Here is a 7474-nt window from a genome sequence, read left to right on the forward strand (position 1 = left end):
TTTTTTTTAAAAGATCAGGACAGGGGACTAAGGCCCTCATTATGAGTTTGGTGGACAGGAAAGCCTGTCCGTCTAACTCCTGGCAGTGTGGCTGTCGCTAAAGTGGCAACCACCCTGTCAGACCTATTAGGAGTTTCCTGCTAGGCGATGGGTGGAAACCTCCGGCCTAGGGGGAAACAGGCTACAGCATTGTCTCTGGCTCGTAATCGAGCTGGCAGCAACGCTGTAGCCTGGAGGTTGCAGCAGCACCCTCGCAAAGTTCACTGAACATTGCGACAGTACTGGGCAGGGGGACCCCTGCACTGCACATGTCAAGAGCATTGGCAGTGCAGGGGCTCCCCTGTGGCCTCCTTCAGCTGTTAGCTCCCAACCTTTTAATGGCAGTAAAACTGGCTTAAAAGACTGGCGGAGAACAAGGTTGTAATCCACAGGGCAGTGCTGCATGCAGCTCTGCCCTGGCAGATTACGATCTCCGCACGCCAGGGCGTCAGGATCAGCGATCCTGGCAGTGGTGGCATAACCCTGGTGGTCTGACCACCAGGGTCTTAATGTGGCAGCCAGACCACCACAGCAGGGGCATTCCTGACCGCCACCGCGGGGCTGGCTGTCTGAAGACCGCCAGCTTCGTAATGAGGCACTAAGTGTCTGAGTCCTGGATTGACTGCCAGCAAAATTTTTCTCATGTTGCTGGCAGCTAATCAGAGTGCTTGCTCTCTCGGTAGTTGGACTCCCACGGGACAAGATGGCCTAAGGGGAAAAAAGCTCCCAGTGCAAATAGGAATGCTCTGTTTTTAAATTGCCACTCCAGCGAGACTCTTGAGTGCGTCTCACGGACCCATCAGTCCAGATCTACAAATATTTTTGAACCTTAACTGCTCAAAAACTATGTAATGGATTTACTCTAAATCCCCAAAAGCACAATCTGTGGAGCAAGATCTAACTTCCTGCCACATTTGGTGTGATTCCATTTAGCATTTTTTATGATAGAGCTGCCTAAAGAAGTATATGGAAAATGCATGGGGATTTTGCATTTGGGAACCCCGTTTTTTCTCGGCCCTCACTCCAAAATTACTAGCAAACTAAAAGTCATGTCTGTAGAAAAGCAAACTTTACTGTTTATACCTACCAACCTAGTTTCTATTGAAAAAGCATTTTTTGTTTTGCTGATAACCTCGGGGCCCTTTGATGAATCTTCATGAAATTTCCCCCCCAAAACAGTGCTCACTTCAGCTGCTGTCTGGAAAGTTTGGGGTGATCTGTCAAGTGGGGGCCGAGAAAAAGGTGGCATCCCAAAACGCTTTTTTCCCAATTAATTTTTCCATAGGGATTTTGAACAGCGATAGCGCCTGAACCACCGGACGGAATTACACTAAATAGGGTGTAACTCCATTCAGTACCTTTTGAGATATTAAAGAAAATCCAAATTTGTATGTATAAGGATTCGAAGACTCCGGGAACCCTCCCTATCTCATGCTGAGATCTGATTGACTGGCAACACTTCAACAAGGAAGTGTTGGCAGCCATGTTGGGACTCTGCTTCAACGAGTCCCAGAAAAAAACCGAGTCCCAGAAAAAAAGAATTAAAAAACAAAAGGGGGCCAGGGTAGGAACACCCTGACCCTTTAGCGCTTGTGCTGGGGTGCCAGAGGGACCCTCCTAGAGCTAAAAAGCATTTAAACATTTTTTTGCTGTGATTAGTGGTGGATCCGCGGATCTGGCCAAAATTTTAAAAAAGCAAGCCAGTGTTGTAGCTGTAACTGTAGCCACCGGGTGGGCCAAGTCCTGAGGGAATTGCCATTGTCATGAGGGGGGTCCTGGGGCTTTCAATATATATAACAGGGGGAGCACCTGGCCCCTCCGCAGCCTTGGGGACTGCCATCTCCCCGGGGCTTTCATCAAATTTAATGCATGGCCTGGCTGACCCCACAGCCCTGGAGTCCTCCACCCCGGGACTTCAATAAAACAATGAAGGCGGTCTGTGGACCACCACCTCAACGGTTGTTGGAGGGGGTCGTGTGGCCACCCTCGTGGAGCCATAGATGGTCCTGGGGACCACCACCCACAGGGTCGGCTCCTGCTATATATATTACATACTGGCGGTCGCCAGTAGGTAGTTATAGTTATGACCTCGTTTTCATAGGAAGAGTGTTTTTGTTTTGCCAATAACTTTGGCGCCGCTTGATGAAGCTTCACAAAATCTTCAAAACTTCTACTTCAGTGAGTTCAGCTGCTGTCTTGAAAGTTTCAGAGTGATCCTTCAATTGGGGGCCAGTGCATTTACCCATAGGGATTCTGAACATGACTACAGCCCAAACTGCTGGATGGAATTACACCTAATTTGGCGGAAAGCTAGCTCTTGGTCTAGAAAGCACACTTTTTGTGATTTGGTGTAAGTTCGTACAGTCATTTTTGAGGTATTAGAGTTTAAAAAATATAGATAACTAGGGACGCGGATCCTACGATGATCGCATTGTCCCAGTGTTGATATTTGATTAGCTGCCAAAACTTCAACAAGGAAGTGTTGGCAGCCCATTTTTGGACCCGGCCTCAACAGAGTCCCACAAAAAAGTTTTTTTTTAAAAAAAGGAAAGGGGCCAGGGTAGGGTAACCTTGAGCCTAAAGCCTTAGTCTAGTGGTCCCTGACGGACTCTGCCAGGGCTAAGAAGCATTTAAAAAAAAAAACAATTCTCAGAAAAATCCACAGAAGGATCAGCAGATTTTTCTGAGATAAAAAAAATAAAAATCAATCATTCAATCAATCAAAAAATTTATAGAGCGCGCTACTCACCCTTTAGGGTCTCAAGGCGCTGAAGGGGGGGAGGGTCACTGTTCGAACAGCCATGTCTTTAGTTTTTTTCTGAAGAGTACGAGGTCCTGGGTCTTGCGGAGGTCGGTGGGGAGGGAGTTCCAGGCCTTGGGGGTGAGGTAAGAGAAGGATCTGCCTCCGGTGGTGGTGCGTTTGATGCGGGGGACTGTGGCAAGTGCGAGGTCGGCAGATCGGAGGTGGCGGATGGGAGTGTGGAAGTTCAATCTTTGGTTGAGGTAGGCTGGGCCTTTGAAGGTGATCCTCTTGTGGATGGGGAGCCAGTGAAGGGATCTGAGGTGTGGTGAGATGTGTTCATGGCAAGGGAGATCCAGGATGAGGCGTGCGGCTGTGTTCTGGATTCTCTGGAGTTTGCGTTTGAGTTTGAGTGTGATGCCGGCGTAGAGGGCATTACCGTAGTCTAGTCTGCTGCTGATGAGTGCGTGGGTGACGGTCTTTCTGGTCTCTATGGGAATCCATTTGAAGGTTTTTTTCAGCGTGTGGAGTGTGTTGAAACAGGAGGAGGTGACGGCGTTGATTTGCTGGGTCATGGAGAGGGAGTGGTCCAGGATGATGCCAAAGTTGCGTGCGTGGTTTGCGGGGGTATGAGCGGAGCCTAGGGCGGTGGGCCACCAGGAGTCGTCCCATATGGTTTTGTTGGGTCCAAAAATGATTATTTCGGTTTTATTGGAGTTGAGCTTGAGGTGGTTGGCTGTCATCCAGGTGGCGGTGTTGAGGAGTGCAGTGTGGAGGTTGGTTTTGGCGATAGTAGGGTTGTGGGTGAGGGAGATGATGAGTTGGGTGTCGTCTGTGTAGGAGAGGAAGGTGATTCTGTGTGGTCGGAGGATGTTGGCGATCGGGGTCATGTCAAAGGTCGCAGAGAGGTCGAGGTGGATGAGTACGATGGTCTCACCCTTGTCGACTCTGGTTCTGATGTCATCGGTGCATGCGGTGAGGGCGGTTTCCATGCTGTGGTTCTTGCGGAAACCGGACTGGGAGGGGTCGAGTGTGTTGTTTTCCTCCAGGAAGTGGGATAGGCCTGTGTTTACTAGTTTTTCTGCGACCTTGGTGGGGAAAAGGAGGAGAGAGATGGGGTAGTAGTTGGCGAGGTTGTCCGGGTCAGCTTTGGGCTTTTTTAGGAGTGCAGTGCTTTCTGCGTGCTTCCAGGGGTCTGGGAAGGTGGCGGTGTCGAATGAGGTGTTGATTATGTTGCGAAGCTTGGGGGCGATGGTGGGGCTGGCTTTGTTGCAGATGCGGGGGGGATGGGGTCGGAGGGGGATCCAGAGTGGATGGAGTTCATAGTTGTTTCGTTTTTTTCATTGGTGGTTGGGGCCCAGGCGGTAAGCAGGTTGGTGGGGGTGTGAGGAGGGTCTGTGTTGGATGGGTGGGGGGGTGTGCGGTGTGTGTGTGTGTGTTGTGAAACTATTGTGTATGTCTAGGATTTTGCGGTGGATGTGGTTTGACAGTGAGTCGCAGAGGAGTTGTGCGTGCGTGGGGTCTATGTTGCTGGCTTTGGGGTTGGAGAGCTCTTTGATGATGGTAAAGAGTTCTTTGCTGTTGTGGGAGTTGCTATCTATGCAGTCCTTGTAGTATGCTCTTTCGGTGGTGCGTATGAGTTGGTGGTGAGTGCGAATGGTGGTTTTGAGGGTGGAGAAGTTAGTGGTTGAGTGTTCCTGTCGCCAGGATTTCTCAGCTTTGCGGCATTTGCGTTTGGAGTCTTGGAGTTCAGTGGTGAACCATGGGGCATTCTTGAGGTTGCGGGTGGTGATGTTTTTTCTGAGGGGGGCGAGTGTGTCTGCGCAGGTGGTGATCCAATTTGTGAGGTTGTGGGCAGCAGTGTTGGGGTCGTTGGTGTGAGGGGGGGGTTCTGTGCCAGTTGGGAGTTCAGGTGTTCTGTGGGGATCGTGTCCCACAAGCGGTAGGGCGTGGTGTGTTGGTGGTGTGAGGGGAGTTTGGTGAAGGAGAAATGGACGCAGTGGTGGTCGGTCCAGTGGAGTTCAGTGGTGTGGGTGTAGGTTATGTGTTGGCTCAAAGTGAAGATTACATCTAGTGTGTGTCCTGCTGAGTGGGTGGGTGCTGTGACCAGTTGTTTGAGTCTGAGGTTGGTGAGGTTATCTAGGAGGGAAGAGGAGTTGTGGTTTGGGGGTTCTCCAGGTGAAAGTTAAAATCACCAAGGAGGATGTAGCCCGTGGAGATGAGTGCGTGAGGGCTGATGGTGTCGGCGATGGTGTCGCAGAAGGGGGGGCATGGCCCTTGGGGTCTGTATATGAGTGTACCTCTGAGGGTGGTATTATTGGTTATGTGGACTAGGGAGTGCATGTGTTCTGCGCTGTCAAGGGTGTTGTGTGTGTTGGTGGTGACCTTAATGGTGTCTTTGTGCAGAATGGCGATGCCACCTCCTGGTTTGTTTAGCCGATCTTTGCGTTGAAATTTGTATCCGTCAGGGGTGGCTGTGGCTATGTCCTAAAAAGGACAGTCTCCTGCCCTTTTATTTTGCACTCTGGTGGGCCAGTCCCAAGGGCATTGGCGGTTTAAAAAAAGGAGGGGAACGCATTGGGCCCCCCTCCTAGGGCTTGTATTAGCAACAGGGACAACCACCTTCCCTGAGCGATGATACTGAAATACGCAGGGGTTAATTTAAAATAAGGGAAGCACGTACAGCCTCCCCTATAGCCACCTCCCCGGGGCTAAATATGAAATTCATGCAAGGCGGCCCGCACTCCCTGCCCCCTCAGCCCCGGAACTGGCACCTCCCTGGGGCAAAACAGTAATTTCTAATAGGGGAGGCCCATATGGCCTCCTCCACAACCCTGGGGCTAAATATGAAATTCATGTGGTGGGGTCCTGCATGACCCCCCACTGCTCTGGGGATGGCCACCTCCCCCGTGATTAAATAACATAATGAAGGGTGTCTGTCGCGGTCCCTTGGCCCCGTAGACCACCACCTCCCCAGAGCTAAGTTAAACATTAGAGGTTCGTCATCATGATCCTCCACACCATCATCCCCTTCCATGATTCTAAGGCTTTTGGGAATTTTTCTTTTCTCATGCCTCTCCTGGACTCTGCTGGGGTCTACTCCATGTCCCTATCTTTATCAGAAGTGGTGCTTGGAGAAGATGGTGGAGTAGTACCCTCCCATTTTTCTTGCTGGAGATCTGGGAGCCATTGATTCTAAAGGAAGAGGTTCTTGCTCGGCAGGACGCTCGACCTCCTGTTCTGCTTCAACTTCGGGAAGATCTGGCTGTGGCTGCTGTCCACTTTCCACTGTTTCTTGAAACAATTGGGTACTTCTTTGAGAAAGAGACCAAATTCAATTCAACATCACTGCTCATCGGCGTCGCCATGATTGCAGTGGCTGCCTCACTGACAGGCATGGTCTTGGGCCTGGTTTGGGGTGATACTGTGGAAGCTGGAGTGCTGTTCCCAGGTTCCTCTCCGGAGGCCGGTGTGGCAGGCACATGTCTCCTGAAAAAGGTTGCGTTTGGCACGCTACTGGCAAAAAGCTTCTTCTTCTCACTAGCCACATTCTTGTGAGCAACTGTCTTTGGGGCCATCTTAATCTCTAGGTTGGCAGTGGCACTAAGATGCACAAGGCTTTCTCTTTGGCAATACTGTGGGTGATATGGGTTCTCTTCTTTTATGCACCAAAAACATCCAAGCAAGAAAATATGTAGTTAGTCAAACATGGCATTGTTGCAGGTTGAAAATAGTACAGAGAAATGCAATCTTAGTGCGGTTGGTTACTTATGTAATATACATATTTAGTCAAACATTGTAAACCACACAACCACAGCATAAAAAATCACATTTCAAAACAGACAGCACACCACGCAGATCTAGCCCTTTGCTTTACCTCCATCTGTTTTAAAGGAGATACCTGGGGTAGTCATAGAGCGGTGCACAGGTAAATGGAATAATCCTTTAAATAACCTATGACAACAAGGTGGTCCAGGGGAAATAGAATAATCATTAACAAAATGAATTATGGTGTTGGTTTGTCTGCCGTGCTCCGCAGCCAGGGTATCCTGGAGGAGAAGGAATTGCACCTAAGAAACTTAGGGGGTCATTCCTACATTGGCGGGCGGCGACGGGAACCGCCACTTGGCCGCTCCGCGGTCAAAAGACCGCGGAGGCCATTCTGGCTTTCCCGCTGGGCCGGCGGGCGCCCACCAAGGGAGCGCCAGCCGGCCCAGCGGGAAAGGCCCTGCAACCCAGAAGCCGGCTCCGAATGGAGCCGGCGGTGTTGCAGGGGTGCTAAGCAGACATGGGCCCCACGACACCCGTTCCCGCCATCCTGTTCCTGGCGGTTATGGCGGGAAGGGGGTTGGAATCTCCATGGCGGCGCTGCAAGCACCAAACAGGGGAAATCCGGCGGGAAACCGCCGGATCCCCTTTTCTGACCGCGGCTTTACCGCCGCGGTCAGAACGGGCAGGGAAGCACCGCCAGCCTGTTGGCGGTGCTTCCGTCATTTTAGCCCTGGCGGTCGCGGACCGCCAGGGTTAGAATGACCCTCTTAATGCTGTAGTGCAGCTATGTGTCTTTGGTGGATGGGTGGATGAAGGAATAGAATGGATCAAATGGATATGGATGGATGTAACAAGGCAAAATGCAGAATTGAATAAAAAAAAAAATATATTAAAAAATAAAATAAAATATAAGTATTAAAATAA

This window comes from Pleurodeles waltl, chromosome 1_1, assembly GCF_031143425.1.
Source record: "Pleurodeles waltl isolate 20211129_DDA chromosome 1_1, aPleWal1.hap1.20221129, whole genome shotgun sequence".
Taxonomy (NCBI): domain Eukaryota; kingdom Metazoa; phylum Chordata; class Amphibia; order Caudata; family Salamandridae; genus Pleurodeles; species Pleurodeles waltl.